The 24,687-nt window shown below is 42.2% G+C and overlaps 1 pseudogene; it reads left to right on the plus strand.

The window, feature by feature from the left end:
* LOC142455588 (glutathione-specific gamma-glutamylcyclotransferase 2 pseudogene) overlaps positions 1–9,021 on the plus strand; it is a 100,459-nt pseudogene extending 91,438 nt beyond the window's left edge.
* Positions 9,022–24,687: the final 15,666 nt, after the last annotated feature.

The raw sequence follows: 24,687 nt of genomic DNA on the forward strand, positions 1-24,687 counted from the left end.
GATCAAGCATAATTGTATAATTACTGCCACCATCATTTTCAAAACATCTTCCTCTTCTTAAACTTTGTGATATCAGCTCCCTTTCATCCCCTCCTTCCCTCAGCCTATCCCCAAGGAACATATATATATATATATATATATATATATATATATATATATATATATATAAAATCATTTTATTGGGGGCTCATACAGTTCTTATCATAATCCATCCATCCATCCATCTGTCCATTGTGTCTACCACATATGTATATTTGCTGCCAACACCATTCTCAAAACATTTGCCTTCTCTTGAGCCCTTAATATTGGCTGCTCATTTTCCCCCATCCCTAATAGTTATTCTTCTTATTATTTTGCCATTTATTATACCATCCACTGTCCCTGTTCCCCTACAATTCTATTATTTGTTTCCCTCAAGTGTGGTTATACAGTCATCTTTGCTATCAGTCTACCCCTACCCCTACCCCATACACAAACCCTTCCCATACTCCCAGAGAATCATTGCTCCCATTACTATTTCTGACAGACTTAGCTATCTTGGATCTCATGTATCAGATGATCTTCATTATAAAATTGAATATTCACAGGTATAACAAGCTTAATGAGGTAACACTGGGACCATAATTGTAAGGGGAGCAAAATATTCAAGAACTAGAGCATAGCTATGTGTTTCATCAGTGCTATACTGCACCCTGGATATATCAACCCTCCCACATGGCCCTTCAGTGAAGGACTGCCCAATTATCTTATATGTGGGTTTGGGGTATCCACTTTGTCTATACTTCTTCACATCAACATGATTGCTTGTTTTTGAACTGCTGATACCTGTTCCTATCAAAACCTCATGCTCACCGAGGCTGGTGTGCTTCTTCCCTGTGGGATTTATTGATTCCTTGCTAGATGGCCACTTGTTTAACTTCAAGCCTTTAATACCCCAGATGCTATAGCTTTTGATAGCCGAGCACCATCAGCTTTCTTTACCACATTTGCTTATGCAACCATTTTGTTTTCAGTGATCATGTCTGAAAGGTGAGTATCATACATTGCCACATTAAAAGATCAAACCATTCTTGTACTGAGGTAAGAATTAAGTAGAGGCCCAAAGTTCATCTACTGCCCTGTTGTGTGTACTAATACACGTATATTTATATATTTTCATATATACATATCTGTATTTGTACCTATATATGATTACCACTTTCTAGTACTTTCCTGTTTTTCTTTTTCCTTTCCTCCTACCCCACTATTATGTTTACCTATCATCAACCTCTCATTATTCCTCTCGGATACATTTCAATTGATTAAATACAATCCGGTCAATTTTATATCCCTTGCTTTTTCCCTATCCCTGCCGTAATTGACTCTTCGCTTACCCCAAACTTACTCCCCCAACCCGCCCATCCTCCTCAACCTTTGGTCTGCTCTTCCTTAAACATATGTAAATATTTTTTGGTTTGTTTCCTTAGTCAATAGCAATCTATCAATAGCAGAGATGGTGCCTTATTTATTTCTGTAGTTCTAGAACTTAACACCGCCTGCTAAACAAGTCCTGTTCTAGTGATAAAAGCAAGGGAAATGCCAGCTCCAAGGAGGCCAGCCTGATTCTGGAAAAGTTTACCCAAAGTGTAATATTTGGGATGAACCTTTTAATATGAGTAAAAATATATCAAGTAAACAATCTGGGAAGTGCATTTCAGAAAATAAAAAAACTAAATATTAAGAAAAAGAATTGTATTCAAAGAATAGAGCATAGCAATTAATTCAGTAGTTGGGAGTTTCAACAAAGTGGTTCTTCCTACAGAAATCTAAAGTAGTGTTCACTCTTAAAATTGATAAAGGTCAGGAGAATCAAGTTGAAAAAAAGATATTCTCATACATAGAAAAGCTCTCAAGCTTGCATATCGTATCTTTAAATAGAATAAATATAATAAATCTACATATTTAAAGATGGAATTGTCTCATGAAAGATGGATGGACCAATCAAATATCAGCATATGGTCTATATTTCAGTCTTGTTACCTTGGTTTGAATTCCCAGATACATATGGCTAGCTTGCTAGGCTGTAACCAACAGGTTGTTGGTTCAAACCCACCTAAAGATGATGCAAAAGAGAGACCTGGCAATCTGCTTTTAGAAAAAGAAAACCAGCCAGGGAAACTCTGTGGAGCAGGGATTTGCTTTCATGCGCTCCACCTTTGCTAGTTGGGTTCCACTCAATGGAAGGAGTAGACTAAAGATAAAGGACAATTTACTTAGAAAACTGTGTCTTATGGGAGATAACCAACTCGTTATTCTGCTAGCTAGTAGCTTGGCTATTTGTGAAGTTTACCATGATTCTGTGAAGGAAAGCAGCTTTACATATGCCTACATCTTATGCTGGCAAAGAAAAAAAAATCCTCCAGGCAATGAAATGGAATTAAAGACAGAGTAGGAAATGTAACATCAGCTGACATGATGTGAGCAGATTTATAGACAACAAGATGACCAAGACCTGTTTGCTCTACTACCATTCTCTATTAGCTCCTAGGCTAATGGAGAAAGACCAAGCAAACTCACTGCTATTGAGCTCACTGTGAGTCACAGTCACTCTGTCTAGTGTCATCTACTGCATTGCTCATTACTCCTCACATCAGCCTACAGAGACAGATGCTATTGATTATCATTTTTAAAGATAACTCAAGTTGTGTCTCCTCATGATAAGAAATTCAGACGGGCATTCCATTATGACGTATCAGAACAGCATGAGAACTTGCAAATGTTCCTGCTCTTCTTTCCTCAGCCGAGTGGACAGAGCCCCGAAGGGCTTGGTGCACATGGGGCAGCCAGGCAGTAGCTAAGGGCTCACTCGGAAAGGGCGGACCCCCAATGGTTCTGTGTGCTGGGCTTCTAGAAGATTTATGAAGTATTAGCATATGTTTTAGAGTAGTAGTTCTCCAAATTTCCTGAATATTAGAGTTGGTCTAAATTCTTATAGATGAATTGATCTAGGATTTCTGGGTAGGGACTCAGCCATGCCATTTTTTAAGACGCCCAGAATGAGTCATTATGAGCATGTTTGAGACCAGTGGCATATGCATGACATTTCAAACTTCAAGGTGCATAGAATGCTTGTAGGTCTTTAGGGTGCAGATTTAGCTACTTTATATCTGCAGTGAGACCTCAGCATCTGCATTTCTGAAGAGCTCCCTGTGATGCTGCTGTTGCAGGACCACTCTGTGGGGAGTGGGACCTTAGAGAGGTGCAAGGTCCTATTGCCCTAGAATTATCTTTGGGAGGAACAAACCTGATTCCATTGTAAATCCTAGGCTAGGAACAATGCCATCCTTGGCAGAGGCTGCCTTCCCAGCCCACATGACCAGGAACAATGAGAGTGGGGCTGCAGGTTTTGTTGGCACTGTTGACAGCCGTCCGCGCATCTCCCACAGGCCCTGCCAGAGCCCCCAGGCCTGCATGCTGCTCTGCAGCTGGAGAAAGCACTGGGCAAGTGAATGGCAAGGAAGGACCATTTGCCAGAGGGAGCCGCTCTCACGGGAAGTTAGCAGAGTCAATTAGAAGGGGCAGTTTCGGCTGGCATCCTATTAGATGGTACAAAGGTTATCCAAGGCAGAAGCTGCCACTTATTTCATGAAGAACTTTCCTGAGGCTTAGGTGCCCAAGGCTCTGGCAGAGGGATAGTGAGGAGACCTAGGAGGCTTTCTTTAGTTTCAACTTCTGTCAGCAAATGAAACTTGAACATCCTTCTCACGTCTTAAACAGACCTTCCTATAGCAACGAGGAGCATCTCATCCAATATAAAATAACTCTGCTGGTTGCATTTCAGAAACATACCACTAGAGTCCCACTAATCCCCAGTGGGTGGGGTGGACTAGATGGAATGCAGGACGCAGGGGCAGGGGAGTAATGTGAGAGGGCTCTGAGATGTGTCGGAGGGACGCCACCTCTTGCTGGAGCCCATTCCTCGCTCCAGGCCCTTGTGCTCTTGAGATGCTCAGCATGGCGGCAGAGCTGAAGAGGGAAAGGCAGGGCAATTCATGGTTTCTTCATCTTATTTTACGTTGTTTTGCAAAAGGGTGCTACCATATGTGCTGTTATATTTAAATAGCAGATGCTGAAAACTTGCAAAGTGGAAAAATGCAGAAGTACTGTGCCATTTGCCAACAGGTTTTCCAGGGAAAGCTGATTTCATTGCAAGCTTTTGAATTTATCACATCCATTTTGTTTCTAATTAGAGCAGGTCAGATAGGAAGGAACACTTAGTGAGTCTCTCTCTGACTAGGGAATAGATGGAGTGTGCAACTCTTAAGTAGTTTGATGTGGAATTGCTTCTCTCGCCATTAGGGATAATCTCTTCAGTAATGTAACAGTAATACATATTGATTGGAATGTTTTAATTTTATGAAGGATGGAGACAAAGGTCTCACTTGACATCAGAGAGATGCATGGAGAGGCGCACCCTTCACATTTCATTTGAGAACTTGAAGGAAGTATTTAGTAATAATACAAGAGACAGGTTAGATTTAACAATAATAATGATAATAAAGTTCTCTTTCCTGCGAAGATTTATAGATTCAATTAGGAAAGCCAACCACTGTTATACAAAAGCAGAGGAATGCCAGTTCTGAATTCAAATCTGGTTTTCACCATTTGTAAATGTGGGCTTTCGACAAGTACCTCAAATGGACAGAGTCTCTAATTACTCTTGTAGGTCACACGGGTACTAATCTATGTCCTTGAAAGTTGTTGTGAGGGCTCAATGCAAAAGTACGTCCTATGAGTCCAGTTCATTCCATATAAGCTAGTAGTTACTGATGCTCAGTAAACTAAATTGATTTTACTTATCTCTGTTCCTAGTGGAAAATTTCAAACATCAATGATAAAGTTCATTTCGATTGTAAATCTAATTTTATTATTTATTCCACAAAAGCTAAAGGAACCAAGGTACCAATGTGCTACATAAACCACAGTGGGATAAAATGCCAGTAATAAAGTCTAGATAGACAATAAGGGTAACAGTCATGATCGCTGCAACATTACCCACGTCGCACATCCTCGGGGCCAGTTCTCACTGGATGGAGCAAAAATAAAAATTGTTACTGTAGTCCATCAGCAAAGGGCTGACATCAAGATGAAACTGGAGGATGTGGAATGAGAGATATTCATGCTGATGTCATGTGTACCTTGGCTTAAATCAGAGAAAATAAGAAGAAATACATTTTCATGTGCTTTATTGACTATGCAAAGACATTTGACTGTAAGGATGATAACATTGTGCAAGATGGTAATTCTAGAACACTTAATTATGCTTATGAAGAACTTATACATAGTCTCAAAGGCAGTTGTTCAAAATTTATTCCCATCTAAAGACTTCATCACAAAAGTTAAAAGAGAACCCGAAGATTGGGATAAAATATCTAGTAATGATACATCAGAGAAAGGGCTAATTACCAAAATCTACAGAGAACTGCAGTACTGCATCAAGAAAAATACAAATCAACCAATCAAAAATTGTGTAGAAAACATGTATAGATAATTTATCAGAGTTGGCATCCATGTGGCCAACAGCCATAGAAGGAATGTTTGTGTTCATGAGCAGTAAGAAAAATACAGATTGGAACAGCAATGAAATACCACCTCACGCCAAAACTCAAAGAAACCAATTTTAAAAATGATCATAAATGCTGGTGAGTATGTGGAAAGGCTGGAATGCTCACGCATTGCTGGTCAGGTGCTTCAAAAGCCCGCACACTATGGAAATCCAGCAGGCGAATCCTAAAAAAAGTGCAGACCCAAGCTCCTGGTGCGCCTGTGAACCCCCTACTGGGTACATTTCCTACAGTAATAGATGATATAACACCTACAGATATATGCCCACCTACATTTACTCTATCAATTTTCATAAATGCACAAACATGGGAGCAACCAAAAATTCCGATTAGCAGAAAGGGTGAACAAATCTAGTACATTCATACCATGAAATAGTAGGCATCAATAACAACAACGAGGACTCGCAAACACAGCAAGACACGGACAAAACTAGAGACATTGAGCTTAGCAAAGTTCAGTAGAACACACAAAGACAATGTTTCACGACATTCTTATTATAAGGGAAAAAAGGGGAATGTGGTTTCTCATAAAAAATTAAGACGTTGAGATATGATTGAACTTTGGAATTATATGATATGTGGATTAAGTTCCAGTGAAAATGTTGATCAAAAATGAAGACTTTGAAGACTATGGTGATTTTCTTACCAGGTATGATGCCGGGACATGGAGGGGAGGGCTTGTAAATAATAAAAGCTGGCAGGGAAACAGCTAAGGGGAGCTCATCTGTTGGGGGTTCGTGGGATGTTATGACTGATTTCCTTTGTTGACATGGATTGTGCAACTCTATAAGTTTCTTTAAAAACCTAAAAACCAAACCAGAGCCCAGAGCAAAGGCCCACTGTCGGGGAAACCCTGCGGAGTGCATAGCTCTCCAATCTAACTGATGGTCTGAGAGGCTGGATTAGGAGGTGGTCTCGGAGGCTTGGAGACTTTGCTGCTGTTAAGAGCCATCTGATAAACTCCGACACGTAGTGGCCCCATGCACAACAGAAGAAAACACTGGACGGCCCTGTGCCATCCTCACAACCGTTCCGATGCCTGAACCCGTTAAAGGAACGGCTGCGGCAATCCATCTCGTCAAGACTCTTCCTCACTTTCACTGCTCCTCCACTTAGCCAAGCATGAGGGACTTCTCCAGGGGCCGGTCTCTCCTGACAACATGAGCCAAGTATGTGAGGCAAGTGTCACCACATCTGTCTCTGAGGAGCACCCTGGACTTACATTTTCCAGTACAGATAGGTTTGTCCTTTTAGAAGTTCGTGGTGCTTTCTCTAGTCTTCTTCAACACTACAATCCAAATTCACCTATACTTCCTTATCAAGGAACAGCTTGCCAGTACACCTATGCAATGGAGAAGACCTTGGCGTCGGTCAGGCGGCCGCAGTTCACAAAGTAACATCACTGATCTTCAACACTCTAAAGACCTCTTGTCCAGATTTACCTAAAGCAACGTGCCATTTGATCTCTTGACTAGTGATGCCATGAGCATTGATTGTGGAACCAAGTATGTCAAAATACTTGACAATTTCAACCTTTTCTCCTTTTATCATGATGTCATTTCTTGGTCCAGTTGTGAGGATTTCACTCTTCTTGACAGTGAACCCTAATCCATACTGAAGGCTGCAATCCTTGATCTTTATCAAGCGTGTCATGTCCTCCTTACTTTTAGCAAGCAAGGCTGTCTCATCTGCATGCTGCAGTTTGTTTATAAACCTTTCTCCAATCCTGATGAAGCACTCTCCTTCATATAAACAAGCCTCTCTAATTATTTGCTCAGCAAACAGAATGAACAAACATGGTGAGAGGATACAGCCCTGATACAAACCTTTCCTGATTGTAAACCATGACATATTTCCCTCTCTTTTTGCACAGCTGCCTCTTGATCAAGGTATAAGTTCCTCATGAACACCATGAAGTATTCTGGAGTTTCCAATTTTTCCAAGGTTCCCATAGTATATTATGGTCCACATAGTCGAATGCCTTGGCATAGTCAATGAAACGCAAGTAAACATCGTTCCGGTGTTCTCTGCTTTGAGCTGCGATTCATCAGACACAAGCAGTGATATCCCTTAGTCCCTGTCCTTTTCTGAATTCACCTTGAACTTCTTGCATCTCCTTGAGTCTAGAGTCTGCAGTGAATTATAAGTTCATTCAAACATATTGAAAAAATAAATAAAAGAAATTACATAAAGTATTGCACTGGGAAAATCTGCCATACAAAATCTTTTTAAAGTGTTAAGGAGCAAACACGATTTTCAATGACTTCATGTGCCCAAGAAAATTGAGCTATGAATAAAGAAGACGTGAGAAGATTGGTGCATTTGGTTTTTGGTATTGGTGAAACCATTAAAGATCTCATGGACTTCCAGAAGGACAATTAAAACTGTCTCAGAAAACAAACAAACATCCAGAATGTTCCTTTGAAGTAAGGCTGACAAGGTTTCGGGCCAGGGACTGCAGACTTGTCTTTGGGAGAAACAGCCCCGGAGAGGAATGTCAGAGTGGGCACAGGATGGGATCAGAGAGAAAAGAAGCATGCCCCCATGAGGGGAACTGGCAGGGCCACCACCAACAGGTTCAACTGCAGTCACTGTAAAGATGGCACGGGCCAGGTGGTGGTTTGCTCTGTTGTAGTTAAAGTAATTTAATAAATATTTATATAACAAAACTGCTGAATTGAAATTTTCATTGAAAATTGAATATGTTTGAGAAATTTTGACTTCCTTAATTTTATGATCATTAAGGTTTTTTACAGCTATTTCGCTTTTAAGAAAATAAAATGAATTCATGTTTACATTAAGACAATAAGTGGGCTGTCAGGAACTTTACGACGGAGACCACAGCTTGATGGCACCAGGGCAGAGAAGCTAAGAAGCCATGTGGGTTCGGGTTACGGGTCCCTGATATGGACGGTGCACTTCCCCTATCAGGACAAGCTGCTCCGGTACATCACAGCCACAGCTGAAGCTTCTGGCAGGGGAGCACGGACCACCGCGGGGTCCCTGGCAAGCCTGGAAGAGGCGTGACTCTTATTGAAGATCCTGCGGGTTGTGGATGGGGTGTTGCCTACAAATTGCCAACAGGAAAGGAAGAAGAGGTAAGCGCATACCTGGACTTGAGAGGAAAAGGAGGTTACAGGAGTGAAACGGTCAGTTTTTATCCGAAAGAGCCCACAACGTGTTGTTGTTTATCGGAACATGCGAGACCCCTAATTATCTCGGTCCTGCTCCTCTGGAAGACATTGCTGAACACATTTTTTAATGCAGCCGGCCCAAGCGGAAGAAACACAGAATATTTTTTGAACTTGCAAATTCTACTAGAAACCTCGTGCCAGAAGATGTAGATGAGCATCATTTCTCTTTGGGAAAATTGGTCAAGGAACGTTTGGAAGGAAAACAAAACCTCAATTGCATATAAAGACGGAGCCACTGACTTTCCCAAACTAGCAGAGTTTCTGGTGTTCAGAGCAGAGCTTCAATGGCAGTGTGATTCGAAACTGTGTTTACCTAAAGACCTTCTTTATCTTTCTGTCATATTTACGATATCCAAGTTTGCAGTTTTCAGGTGTCCTAAAACAGACTTGTAGTCAAAAGGCTGGAATATTGCCAGAGAAAAACAAGTTTTAATAATAAACATGATGATCTCCTAACTGTACAGTGTTGCTCATGAGAATTGAGTTCCTTAAGAAACAGAAAGACTAAGTTTGGATCTTGTTTTTATCAGAGTAAAAGTAACCATTGTCTTATATGATACTACTTTTTTGAAGTTACAGGGAGTTAAGCCAAAAGTGTAGTTATTTCATCAATACAGTCTCATACTGTATTTCTATAACCATGGTTTAATAGATATCTTAAATAAAGTGTGATTAGAAATGTATGGCAATATAAAATTTAATCTCGAATGTGAATTTCCTTGAAATCCACACTCATCATGAACTTTTCAAGTTAAATAAAAAAATACTTTGGCATTTTTAGTATAAAAATATCCTTAGAATTATAATGTACATGCATCTCCTTTTAAAATAAATTTATTTTAATTACAAAAAAGAAAATAAGTGATCTGCCATATAAATACAACAAAAGAACTGGATTATATCAATTGAGGCAGAAAAGGCATTTGAAGAAAATCCAACACCCATTCCTGACAAAAACTCTCGGGAAAATGAGATTCGAAGAGAAGTTCCCCAACATGAGGAAAGGCGGCCATGCACACAAACCCAATGGCCAACCTCCCTGCAGTGGGAGACACCTCACGATTTCTACTTGTGAACCATAGCCAAACAAGAGTGCCCTTGTTCACCACTCTGAGGATTGTGCTGAAAGTCTTAGCCAGAGCTATTAAAGAATACAAAGAAACCAAAAGCATTGGAATAGACAATGAAGAAGTAACACTTCTGTTTTCATATAATATGATTCTATATGTAGGAAACGCTAAAGGTTTAACAAGAAAATGTTGCAAATAATCTAAAGAATTCACAGTGTAGCAGGATACAAGACCAACAAACAAAATCAGTTGGATTCTGCACAAAGGAACAGAGTTCTGAAAAGGAAATCAATAAAACACGAGCCAGCTCTAACTCCACACACAAAAGTCAACTCAAGATCGATTAAGGACTAAATGCAAACACCAGAACTGTAAAGAACATCAGTGAAACACAGGGGTAAACTGAAGGACCCTAATCCATGACATAAACACACTATTAAACATAATGATAAACACATTCTCAGCAGAAGATAAAGTAGATGACAGGGATCTCCCAAAATTGGACACATGATGTGCATCAAAGGACTTCATTCAAAGAATAAAAAGAATAGCTACAGTCTGGGGGAAATGGTGATAACATATCAGACAAGGGACTGATCTCTAAAAACTATAGAAAACTGCAACATTCAACAAGTAAAAGAGAAATAAACCCATTAAAGATGGGCAGAGGACATGAACAGACAGTTCATCAAAGAGCATATTCGGGAGGCAACACGGATCATGCCGAGTGAAAAGAGCCGAGACAAAAAGATCTATATTTTATGTGACCATCATTATAAAGAAAAATTATGATTAAGCTTCTTCATACAAAAATAAACAGACTGACGTTTGCCAGATGTGGGAGGGGGGAAAGTGAAGGAGGACTAAGGGGTAGAGAGGAGACATGTGGAGTCAGCAAAGGGAAGAGACTATTCTACAAGAGGGAGAAGGGGGAACGGCAGTGGGGAGAAGAGAGGAAGCTATCAGGAAGTTTGAGAAGATGATTAATTGTTGAATATAAAAATGATAGTGTGAACAGTAAACTTCCACTTAAATCACTATATATACATATATATATTTAATAAAGTGCTATTTGCAACAGACTGAAGGTCAAGAATCCCAATGTCAGATGGAGATTCTTGCCCTTCAGCCCCTTGCTAATAGCGGGGGAAGGGCTAGCCTAAGGAGGTGTTTCAAGATGACATGGTGATTGGAGAACAGGAGAGTGTACAATTTAACTCCTTTTAAAATTGACTTATAGTAATTAGTATATGTCTTGTATTATTCATGGGAAATCTATTTTAATAGATTAACCTCACTTTCATATAGTCAATACTAATCTCATTGGAAATTTATAAATTATAATTATAGAATTTAGAAACTATAGAACTGCCCCTGTGAGTTTCTGACACTGTAACTGTTTCCAGGAGTAGGAAGTTCCATCTTTCTCTCAAGGAGTGACTGATGGGTTTGAACTACAGACCATGCAGTTAGCAGCCCAACACTTAACCAATGTGCTGACAGGCTGCTCTGATCCAGACAGCAAGTGCTAAGTGACAAGGCAGGAGGTGGGCACTTCCTCTAGCAATGGAAGACAGCCTGCTGACAGCATGTTTCATTCTTGGTGTGTGTGATGGAAGCTTCAGAGAGCGAGTCCCTGGAATGAGCCACAAAGTATTGTCTACAACGACAAAGGCAGCACTTTCCTTTGGGAGTAAACAAGGAGAAAATTTTCATGAGGTTATCATCAAAAGGCCTTTAAGTAAAAAACACTCAGTGGGTTTAGTCGAATATATTTACACTTTGGTTTTTAAAGCACAAATACAAATAAAGAAGACTAAAACCTACGTGATTAACTGATGATGAGTCACTGAATGTCACCCTACCTTTAGGAAACTTAAAATCTAGGAAAGCAAGGGGAATCCATTAATTAACTGATTTAACTACATAATGCGCTTAATGCGTTATTTCTAATCTTCACAAAATAACGTAAAGTCAATTATGAGCCCATTTTATGAATGTGGATGCTGGGGTTTAAAATAAATAACTGAAGGACGTGGCATTCAAAAGTGTCGACATGCAAGCTTCAGCCACCTGAACCCAGAATCAACTCTGGAAGTAGTAAACATTAAGCCAGACCTTAAAAGTGTGGACTATTTGACGAGAGAAATGACAAGAAAATCACAAGAGCGAGGGATGCAGAAATATAGCACTTTTTGGAAGAATAAAAGGTAAGTCCCTTGGATTAAAGCAAACATTGAGCACCAGAGGAAGGTGCCTGGGGGAGCAAATTGATGCAAAGCAGTACTGCAGACCCCCTTAAAATACTGACAAGTGCTAGATAAAATATTTAATTTTAGGTGATTTAAAAATTCTGTGGACATGCTAAAAATATGAGGAAAGGACATATGAGCATGCCAACAAACGCAGAGGGAATGCAAAGCAGAAGCAGGAGGCTTTTGTTGGTGCCAGGGCGGCCCAGGAGCTATGGATCCAACATGTGCCCAGAGAGTCATTACAGACCTTGTGAAAGCCCAGTTGGAGAGGAGTCTCAGGAGAATGTTCAACAGAATATTCTATATGAATGGACCTGGCAATGTTGAGAGGAAGGCTATCATCCATCCACGGCTCTTGACGGGAATAAAATGTCTCTACCCAAAGTCAAGGGAACCCTGGTCATGCTGTGAATTAGTCATTGGAGTGCTAACTGCTAGGTCAGTGGTTCAAATCAGCAGCAGTTCTGTGGGAGACAGACGAGGCTGTCTACTCTTGTGAAGACTTACAGGCTTGGAAGCCCCAGGACTCAGTCACTATGAGTCAGAATGGACTCCATGAAAATGGGTAGCAAGAAATCAAAGCTTATGCCACCAGCCAGTGTGGAATTGTACTGTACACAACCCACACAGTGCTAGAGAACCAACAACGACAACTAGTAAAGGAAAATGCCATGCCTTGGGCCAACAGCAAAAGGAAATTTAAGCCTGCTCTATAGGGACACTTTAATAACTCATGGTGTAGAGAACATTCACAGAAAGAGCAAGCCCTACTGAAGCAAAGCTGAGGATAAAAATGCACATCACAGGACAAAATGCACTCCCAGAGGAGACAGCTGGCCAATGCAATAAACATAATTCACACCCTAGGAACAAAACAGGAACAATCTGATAGAAACAATTAAATACAAAGGGAACAATCTGAAAGAAACAATAAAATACAATGGTAAAATGGGATAAACAATGAATAAAAATGATAGAGAAAAGTACCGGGATGCCATGGAAGAGGAGTTGGATTTGATAAACATACAAAATGCTTTTGAAATGATAAATGTGTGCATTAAAATGAAACGCGGTGACATGATAGTTGGTGTAAAGCAAGATTATCACATGTAGGTCTACAGCATATACCTTTCTTTAACAGACATGTGCCGTTCCCTTGGGCTACCACCAACGGCTGCCTTATGCACATGTTATCGTACTTGCATTCCTTGAACGTTCGGAAGCATCACTTTGCTTCCTCCCTCTTCGCTGTTTTAACCCTCAGTTCAGCGTGTGAAAGGATTCGCTGAGCAAAGTGTTAGTGGTTTCAGGTAGTTCTTTAAAACCTAGTTGCTGCTCAGATACTATTCCTGAAGAAAAGGGAATAATATTTTAATGATGAGAGAGGAAATTTGTCTTTGGTTTACCTTTATGACCCGTTTTAAAGTTGTTCTAGTGTTTAATGGTTTCTGCTTTCTTTTCAATTGAGGTTTTTCTCCATTTTTCTTTGTTATTGTTAGCTGTTGCTGGTGGGGTTGTTTGTTTTTGTATGTTTTTCTGTTTATGAAATCCAGGATAGGTAAAGCCTCAGAGGCAGGTTTAAGGATTAAAGGTTCCTTAGAGGTAAGGCAGGGGAAATGGGGAGCTAAGAACAATGAGTCCAAAAAAGAAGTAAATGTTCTAAAATTGATTGTGGTGATGATTTGCAACTCTTCTTGATGTGATTGAACGGATGAATTCTAGGGTTTGCGGTTTCTGTGCAAATAAAACTTAAAAGGAATAAAGTAAAATGTCATCTGAAAAATATACCCCTTTAGAGGTTAAATTGGTCATCTGGCTTCATGGACAATTGAGGCAATTTGTTTATTTCCCCTCCCCCAAACTTCAGTAGTAAAGATTAAATGATACCAAATTGCAGTTTTCCTATGAGCTTTGCTAACTTGAAACTGTGCATCTGATATACATATGTACCTCATTAAAATATTCATCATTGTGTTTAGTGTCTAAAAACAATTGTGTGCGATGCTGTGTGCAGAACATTTCCCTAGCAGTTCTGGGTTCCTAGGTTTCTTAGAGAAGCATTTCTGACTTCCCTGGGTCACCTTGGTCTGATCAGTGCTCAGCAGTGGGGAATGGGAGCGCAGTTCAGTTATTCTCCGAATCGCTTCCCTCTGGGCTCCTCGCGTCTATGAGAAGCACTTCGTCAGGTGGACTAGTGCTATCCCTCTGCTATTACTGGCTGAGGATGGCGAGACCAATGCCCCGCTCCCCACAACCCCCCCAAAACAAAATCATCCAATGGAAATTGGTTAAGTTCATTCCTTAAAAAAACTTCTTCCTTTTCACCATCTTGTCCACTCACCTGAGGTCCCTGGGATCCTAAAGGATCCCTTCACAGGTGCACCTCTATTTTTAGTTCTATCATCTCACTCGCTATGTCTATGCCTTGCTTTGCATTATTTCTTTATTCCTTTGACTTTTGTCACATTAGCTTCCACATGAAAGCTTTCTTCCTTTCCATTTTAGCTTCATGGAAGTTAGGTCAAATTTCAGTATTTCCAGTTACCCGGTACTTTGTCTTCTTCCTTCAAGACATACCCACACAATGACATCCAAGAATGGACCGCCATCAGTGGTTTGGGAGCCCAGATTTCTACTGACTTGAAAGGAGCATCAGAATCCGGACCCTACTGCGTGCAGACGCATTTCTGCTTGTACAGCCCCCCACTCAGAGTGGTCTCTTGATTAGTGCCAGGACATCCGAGACGAGCGCTCTCACCTCATCAGGGACTACTCACATCATTGAAGCCTCCTCGACAATGAATGCTATGCTTGCTCTGAAAGGAACACTGCTACTTGGTCCCCTGTCAATCCCTCCATCTTCTATCCTGCTGAGACTCTAGTTCCACCTTTTTTTTTAATTCTCCACCTGAACTGCATCTCATGCAAGGAGAAAGGGGTGTGTGGTCTGAATTTCTTATTCACTGTCACTAAACATATGGTCTACAGGATTTGAAATGGAGAAACTCCAAGCGATACAAAGATGTCTTCTGTGAGAGAAGTTACCGGCATTTGCGACTACAAGGTTAACGATGACCAGTGACCATGATAGGTTAGGGAGCAAACCTGACTAGCAGAGCTCACGGAGCCGTTGGAAGCACACGCACAAAACCCCTAATCCCACAGACCAAGATTCAGTAGTAAAACTCGACTTGTTAATCAGACCCAAACCACTGTCACTGAGTTGACTCCAACACAAAACTTGATAAAAATCAATCCAAGGAGGCTCTGAGCATGACCCCATGAATGAAAAAACCAATGAAACTACCGAGATAAAAGCATCGTGGATTTATAAAAAAGTTACAGCCAGCGGGCTAACCTCTGAAGAGAATGTGGATTAGTATCTCCCGAGATCTAGAGGCATAAAAATATTGAGGGCAGCTCTCTTGGGAGCTCAGGGTAATGTTGGCGACGTGATCTCACACACAGGTAGCATCTATGGGAAAGATTGCTCTATATCTCAGATTGAAGAAGCAAAGCAACTCCTTGATCGGGACTTGGCATGTGGTATAGTTGTATCAGGAAAACCTGGTTCATAAGACCTCTTGAGCGAAGCAGCAGAATATGAGGAAATTTCTCAGGGAAGTCTGGGAGGCAGTGGGGCTCATGACCTTCATGGGGCAGTGGTCTCTGAGAAGGGTCTCGAGAAGGGGTCACAGAGCCCGGCACCTTTTATTGGGATGGTAGCTCTGGGGGCGAGGTATTGCTCTGTATGGTCCAGGGAAGTCCAAGTGAAGTGTTGGCTAGGAGATGCTGGTATTGCTGATTTAAGGATTATAGAAATGGTAGAAAAATACTTTTATTAAGATGTATGAAAGAAAGGATGGTACTGATTGTTAAGGAATTATAAAAATAATACAATATTTGTTTTAAAGAAGGAGAAAACAAAACACTGGGAAGTCTCAACTCTACCCTGGAGTTCAAGAATGTGCAAGAAAGAGATTGGTGGAGCAGTGGGAAGCAGTGGCTAGAAGCGGGTGGCTTCACCCGTTTGGGTGCTTGGACAGGAAGAAATCACTTTAGGCAGATATCTGCCCAGAGGTGAGGGGGTCTATTGGCAGTGAGAGCTAAGAGAACAGAAGTCCTGTGCTTTGGGAGGTAGAGTGGGGCTAAGGACAGCCAACTGTCCAAAGGAGTAGGGTTCAAGCTTTGAGGTTGGAGGCAGCAGGACTCACACTATTCTGGAAATGGTGGTCCTCTTAAAGGGGATGAGGAGAACAGAGCTGCATCAGGGACCTTCCCAGGGGAAAGGCCTTTTTTAGGATGTCCTGGGGGAGATGGGATGGGCATGAGCCTCCTGAGAGAGCAGGGTGTTATTTTGGAAAGCCTCGCTTTGTTAGACACCGTCAAGTTGGTTCCACCCCATAATGGAATCAACCCATGGTGAGCTTATGCACTATGGTGCCAGCCCATAGTGACCTCATGCCCAACAGAAGGAAGCGCTGCCCCATCCGTCCTCTGCCTTCGTGTGCTGGGGACTTTGGTTGCGGCCCCTGTGTCAATCCATCATCACTGTGAGGTCCTGCCTCCTGTTCACTGCCCTCTGTTTCACCATATCTGATGCTCTTCACCGGGGACTGCTCCCTCCCGACAACATGCTCCAAGTATGTGAGACCATCGTTGCCTCTAAGGAGAGCTCTGACCATACTTCTGAGCAGATGCGTTTGTCCATTTAGCAGTCCGTGAACTTCAGTGCTCTTCTTCAGCACCACCATGCAAATACATTGCTTTAATTTTTAAATTTTATTCAGTGACCAACTTTCACATGAATATGGGCAATTGAAATGACCGTGGTTTGGATCAGACCAACCTTAGTCTTCAAAGTAACAGCCTTGTTTTCAACATTCTGAAAAGTGAGACGCAAGGATGGTGGGATTTTGTCTTACATATTTTGGACTTGTCAGGAGAAAGAAGTCCCCAGAAGAGGACACGGTTGGTACAGGAGAGGGCAGCGGAAAGAAGAGCCCCTCCAGGAGATGGGTGACAGTGTGGCTCCAACTACGGGCTCAGGCTTGGGATGTCTTCATTGTTGGCCCCATTTCCCCACAAAATCCTGTGCCATGCCCATGGGGAACTATCAATCCAGTTACTGGCTTCATAGGTTTTCCTATCCTGCATTTCCTATATAGAGAAACCTACAAATCAAAGGCAAAGAAGATTGTAAATAGATTGTGGCAGATGTCACTAGGTTAAAATGTAGCACCTAATAATTGGTTCTCCCTTTTGACCCATTTCAAATTTTTTCCAGTTTTTGTTTCTACTTTCTTTTCAATTGAGGTTTACTCTTTCATTTTTGTCATTGTTGTTGGTATTTTTTTGGGGGGGGTTGTCCTATATTTCAATATTATTTATATATTTATTTATAGGATGTCAATTTTATTTTTGATGAATTCCAATTTTCTTAGATCCCTACTTCATACATTCTGAGTACTAATTATTAATAGATGTTCACAACTGTTTCTTCTCATTTTGAGCTTTGCCGCATCAGCAAATAAAGGTCTTGAAGGCCGTCCTCCATTGGCGTCATTCCGCGTCCCTCCACTTTGAGAGGGCAGCTTGTCCTCAGTCCTTCTGAGTGGCTTCCACAGGAGGGCCATCTTCTGGTTGCTGTTCGTGGTGTTCCATATGCGACCTTGTTGGGCTGCTGCCCACAAGCTCGCAGTGGCTGATTCTCTGCCGTGGACAGCCTATTGCTTCTGTGCAGTGTGTGCTTGGTCTGGAAGCTCTGCTGGAGCCTGTTCACTTCGAGTGGCCCTGCTGGCACTTGAAGTCCCTATGATAGAGCTTGCAGCTGCACAGCAGTACACAGCCACCCCAGCCCGAAACACGGGCAGACCAATGTTGGCACGTTTATATTGACTTCCTAAAGTCTATTCTAGTGTAACAAGAATGTGTGTAAGAAGTGGCAAGGTTAGTCATGATGAGGAGCAACCATCTGCCCAGGATCATGGGAACAAGAAGTTGTGCATTTAGTTATTCTAACTCTAAGTACATTTATTTTTAGTTCCTCCTTCTCCCATCTCCCTCCCAGCCTCCCCCCCCCCCCCCGGTTCTCCTTCCTCCTCTCTTGCACATGTTTATCTTCACCTCCTTCTTCTACTGGAAGGACAGGACACATATATGCTTTAACTCAATTTGATGTATAGATATTTTTAAATGATGAGATTATGATAACTTTATTGTTTCCTTTTCTTATTATAAAAGGAATGTATATTGATTTCTCAGGAAAACTAGTAGACACCAAATGGTTGAAACAAGAAAATATATATCCTATTAACCTATCACCAAAAAATTACAAGAAATATCTGTCTTTTATGTATTGATCTATCTCTTTGTTTCCATCAATTCAGCTATTTTATCATCCATATATCTTGTGTTTGCTAATAAATCTGTATATGTATGTTTTTAAAAATTAAATTACTTTCCATATACCTTTTATTCATAAATGTATCATTCATATTTTCCTTTGTAAAAACAATGTACCAAAAGATGGTTTTAATTACTATATATTTATTTAATATATTGCCTACAGTTCATCATTCCTGTGCGTACCTTTATTTTCCCTGCAGAGATACTGTTGCAACGGACAACTTTCCCAGATGTTCTTTGCTTCCCTCCAAGACTTAGGCATCTTTGTAAGTTGCTTTTCCTTCCAACACAAGGAAATGTTTGGAAGCAGCAGGATCCCAGATCAAACAACTGGAAGGTTTAGTTCAAGTAGCCGAGGCAGCTGCACACGGAGCAGTGGACGCTCCCAGCCTCATGATGTACCTTTCAGATGAGCTCTCAGCCCATCAGCATCATAGAGCCAGCTGCACACGGAGCAGTGGACGCTCCCAGCCTCATGATGTACCTTTCAGATGAGCTCTCAGCCCATCAACGTAATAGAGGCCACTGCACATGGACCAGTGGACACTCCCAGCCTCATGATGTACCTTTCAGATGAGCTCTCAGCCCATCAGCGTCATAGAGGCAGCTGCTGAAGGGTCTGTGCTAGAAAACCAGATGGATGTGGATTTAGCAATTCAGAAATGAATTCATTCTGGCCTAATGTCTGAGTTACATGAAATAGTGGCTCCTGATCCACTTCAATAGACTCATAGGTAACTATCAGGGCCTGAAATGTACTGTTGATAATCCAGAGAGTCTTTTGGGAATGATGAATTCACCATGGGCAAGGCTATGTAAAGGAAAACTCTCCTTGCTTGGCCCCGAGCGATGCTGAGATTGGTTTGGTGATATCACCAGCTCATTTCTCATGATCCCACCATGTGCAAAATGAATATTATTTGATCGAAACTGCACTAAGTCATTGACTTCTACAAGCATTTCTTTGAATAAAGCTCCATACTTCAAAGAGAAAAAAACAACTGCTTAGTAAGATTAAAGTGTAAGAGTGCTTCAAAAGTTCATGGAAAAATAGGATTAAAGATCATGGATTTTTACATGAGTTCCTTTTAATCCCCTTCATACATCAAGTAGCTTATAACTGTTCGGGTTGGGCTATAAACCAAGTGTGTGGGTTGAAGATTGTTCACCCTGTCCCCAGTTCATATTTGGGGACAAATCCTTCTTTGTTGTGTAACTAGGACTTTCCTGGATATTGTGGGATGAATGGCAGTGTATCTTAGCTTGCGGCTTACATACCATACTTGTGACAATAAAACATATCACAATGCTGGGGCAGAACCACTCAATTAAGAAAACCTGGTTTAAATTTATCATTCCAAATTAATTATTCCAAACGAAAGTCAAACTCACTGCCATAAAGCTGAGGTGGGCTCATAGTAAATCTATGATTTAATCTCCTGGGAGGTGCCCTGATGGCACAATGGATTCTGCTTTGAGGTGTCAACTGCAAGGGCAGCAGTTCAAAGCCATCATCAGCTTCTATGTGGAAGAAAGATGAGACTTTCTACTCTTGAAAGGATTTACAGTTTCAGAAGCTTACTGGGACTGGGCTTTTAATCGCATGGGAAATGCATTTCACCTCATATTTCGGAAGTAGCTTCCATGTGACTCTGCTCCTCTTATGAGATGCACAATAAGAGACCTGGACTTGAAATATCTCTAACTGGTCCTCCTGCCTTTCTGTGAATCTCTCCCTGCTACAGGACCTGTATGTGCTTCCCAGTTCAGCTTGTGTTGTGCATTGGACAGCACCTGACCAACCGCGCTGCTGTGTTTGTTCCCAGCAAGACAGGAGATGGCATTTCCTCGGCAGCTAAGAGCGGGGCTCACCAGCGACCAAAGCCCACTGTGGAAGCTGATCTTACTCTGTTGCTCTTGCCCAAGAGTAAATGCTCTTCCAGCCACTTCCTGTTGAAGCAACGTCCTCTGGATGATTGACCCAGTTCCTGCTAATTATGGCGGAGCAGATAGACATCCTGGTGCTGGTGCTCCGGGCACAGGGCCTCCCATGCTCTTTGTCAGACTCCATGACGATGACATGAGAATCTTCCCGTGTTGGCAATTGACGTCTGAAATAATAAACGACTACAGCTTCTTTGAAAAGAGATCCTCAAAACAACTCCTCTGTGCGTTTGTTCACTGTGGAGGTCTGGGTGCTGCTGTGATTCTCGAACAGCAATCGGGCGGCCGCGGTGCGCAGACGTGAGCAGGGCTTGCAGACCAAGGCCAGGCTGCCAGGAAGGAATGGCTGTCCACTGCGGAGCAATCATCCACCGAGAGCCTTGTGCATATTGCTGGGAGAAGGACAGCCGTGTGTCACAGGCAAGGATGGACCGGGATGTTTGCAGCAGAGACTACTCCCTGGACAAGGGGAGCCTGCTCGGCAAACACCCTCCCCAGATGGATTGAGATGGTAGCCTCAACAGTGGACTCTTGGATTAATGGATTAAGTCTGATAACCACTGGGAGGGCAGTCCAGGATGGAGCAGCGCTTGGTTCCGTTGAAGACGCCTATAACAACAACAACCAAACCAACCCGTCTCAAGCCATGGGGGGGGGGGGGGGGAGGGAGGCTCCAGTTCCTGTGGATCCTTCCTGCACGCTCTCTCATAGAGGAGAGAGGGTGGCCGAGGGTGTGTCATGTTCTCTTGTCTTTACCTTAACCCGCAGAAAGGGGTGGTTCCCATTGCTCCAGGGAGCAAGCTCAGGCACATCCTCCAAGAAAACCGCTTTTAGTTTCTCCAATCAACCTGTACGCTGGGGAAATTAGAAACTTTTTAAATAATATTCTGAATGGCTGATAATTTCATTTCTGTCTTCCTTTTCCAGATTGCTGCTTTTCCCTTTACACAGCTGCCTTGATGTTTCCCAACAATTTCATACCTTGCAACAGTGGGGGGAAGGCAGCTTGTGACAGTGCTCCCTGGTTGCCAAGTTCGGGTGGAAGGGGATGAATGCTTCCATGAGTCAACAAAGTAATTCCTGAAATCAAATGGCAATCGCTTCTCCTTAGTTGTTTAGGGAAGAACCAGACAAACATAAGTCACACAAGGCAGGGTGCTGGAAAACTCCATTGGTTCTAGCTAGTTTTACATTTGGATCGCACGTCTCAAAATTGACTTTTGAGTGTCTTTGTAGAGATAATTCTGGTTGAAATGTATTAATGGCTAACACTAATTTCTTAATTCATCTCCAGAAAAATGGATTATGTCTCACATTTAGGCAAATTCTGACTCATTTATTCTTACTCACAGTGGTAATAATAAGAAATATCACTGAATATACTCATGTAAAAGACGGGTGTTTCAGCATAGTTTTTTAATGTAGTTTCTGTGGTAAAATTAGGTGCCTCTGCTGATATTCGGGTCAGTTTATACTTGAGTATATATGGGATGTAAATCAAGGGCCATTTTAATGTAGCCTTGAGGATCTGAGTCTGAGAAGCTAGGCTGTTTGAATGCAAATCCTGACTTTTTGACATTTTGTGCTACTGAAAGTTTACTTAACCTTACTGGCCCTTAGCTTCCTTATCTATAAAATAGAAAACAAATTTAATATTTTTGTGTGGAAAAGTTAATGGAATTGAACAAATTAAACCATGCAAAGCACTAAGAATATTTCCTGGGTGGTAATATCTACTCAGTAAGTGTTAGAAACTTTTATTGCTGTTATTGTCATTACCATCATAAATTTGGATTTTCAATAATAAAACTGTGACATATATTTTAGTATTTCCAGTTTTACAGAGAAGGAAGGTACTTATTAGCAGAAAAGCTGTAGTCAAAGCCAGACTAGGTTCTAAATTCAAGTCTTTCTTTCTCATTGCACCTCCAGATTGTGATGAGAAGGTGTAAGGGTATAACGCAGAGTTGGCAAAAATAGACATCATATTCCTTTTTTTCATAATTTAAATCATAATGCATCAAGAAATTTTGAAAAACCTTTTAAGTACATGCAAGTTACACTAAAGGCAGGAACAACAGACTTAAATAGAGAAACTGGGACTTCCATTACCCCCCTCCTCCCGTGTAGGCTTTGTCTTCTTCTCAGTCTTGGTTTATGCATTTATAAAACATACGTGGCTATAGTCATATGTATATGTATAAGCCATATCTTATTTCATCCTGAAAACAGACTTTTGGGGGCTTGGGAATAGACAGAGGTGCTAATATCTCTCCGCATTTCTTTTTCTGTCATCCTAACTTTCCTTTGTGGTCGCAGATCATTGCTCTGCTTTACCTGCTCCGAGAAAAGCATCTTGGACACAGGAACAGGTGACCATGACGCCCTCAAGACCTGCCCACCTTTGGGCGTTGTCAGGCGTAAGGCGCCTTGCTGTGCCACACGACAGAATCAGATGTCCTGAGCACACATCTTACAGGAGTAATGACAACCCTAAACCGCAAATGCTTGCTGTCTGCAGAATTCCTAAATAACCCAACTCCCCGTCAGTGCCGCACACCCACGGCCAGGTGGCGAGCTGAGGGCAGGCTGTAGTTTTCTTCTGGAATGGTCTGTCCTCAGAGGTGCTGCACGCGAGGATCAACGCCTGTCAGACTGTCGGCGTGGTCACTGATTACAGGACATCCCACCAGGCTGGCTGGGATCACACGCACAGTTCAGAGAGGAAGGGACAACGGCTTTCCCATGACAGATGTTGCTACTGGACGCAAGCAAGCCCCACCCCTCTGCCTGGAGCTTCTGGAGCCTGCTGGGCACAAGTCCTGGCTTCATCCTCCCAGACTCCCTGTGCTCCAACGCCTGTGCAGGTAGCCAGACGTGCAGAGACCCACAGATGAAAGGTGTTCTCCAGATGTCCCCTCCTCAGGGTGAGGCGGCCTGTCCAGAAGTGTCCCATTGGCAGCTGCTGAAAACTCTCCAGCTGCTACTGGCTCAGTGCTCCTGCAGGGCAGGAGAGAAGCTTGCAGCACAGTCTCCTAGAGGGACGGCATTAAAGGGGATCTTTGGCCTCAGTCGCGTTGACACGCAGCGGACCATGTGATGGCCTTACTTGGTGTCTTGTTGATGACACCTATCATGTGATAAGAGCCACCGTGGGGATATTAAAGTGTTCATCTGACTCTGCCACCCACTCGTGCCTTCCCCGTGCCAGGATGAAATCCAAGCAGTTCATTTGGCTTCAGGTTCAGTGCTGAACATCACACACACACACACACACACACACACACACACACACACCCTAGACTTACATTTGTGAAAATAAAACAAATCAAGCAAACAAAAAACACAATTAAGGAAACAGAGCTAAATATTATTACAATTATTATATACACAGCCCTGCGGTAATGGAAATCTATGACTAGATGCCTGAGTAGACGTGCAGACTGAACATGTATGGGCGGGAGACGAGGAAGGACTGACAAACACAGACCGCTTTAACAGATGAACTTTGACAAGTGCAGAGAGCTCTAGGGAGGCTACAGGCGAGCTGGCTGGCCAGGTACAAGGTCAGCTGTTCAAGTCCACTAGATACTCCAAGGGAGAAAGGTGAGGTGACTTGATCCAATGAAGATTCACAGTCTCTGGAAGCCTGTAGAGCAGTGATTCTCAACCTTCCTCATGCCGCGACTGCGACCCTTTAATACAGTTCCTCATGTTGTGGTGACTCCCCCCCAATCATAAAGTTATTTTCATTGCTACTTCATCACTGTAACTTTGCTACTCTTATGAATCAGGCAACCCTTGTGAAAGGGTCATTCGACCCCCAAAGGGGTCGGACCCGCATGTTGAGAAACGCTGCTGTAGAGGGTCTCTAAGAGTTGGAATTTATTCAATGGAAGTGGGTTTGGTTTGGGTTTATTTACGCTGTAAATATCTTCATAAGTTGTGGTGGATCATCTAGGGGACAAATCTCTGAGGACTATTTAGATACATCCAAACACTTCTAGGAAAGAATTAAGAGGTCTCGGGGCTCAGGTCCATGGATTCTGGAGACCTGGAGGTCGACTATCATGACGTCATCTGCAATGTGGGGCATCCTACTTGGGGGAACAGTCACCGGAGTCTGACAAGCTCTTAAGGAACCATGTCATCTTCACCGTCCTGGAGCCCTGGTGGCACGGTGGCTGCACTTGGGGCTGTGATCTGCAGGGCT

The sequence above is a fragment of the Tenrec ecaudatus genome, chromosome 8 (assembly GCF_050624435.1).
Source record: "Tenrec ecaudatus isolate mTenEca1 chromosome 8, mTenEca1.hap1, whole genome shotgun sequence".
Taxonomy (NCBI): domain Eukaryota; kingdom Metazoa; phylum Chordata; class Mammalia; order Afrosoricida; family Tenrecidae; genus Tenrec; species Tenrec ecaudatus.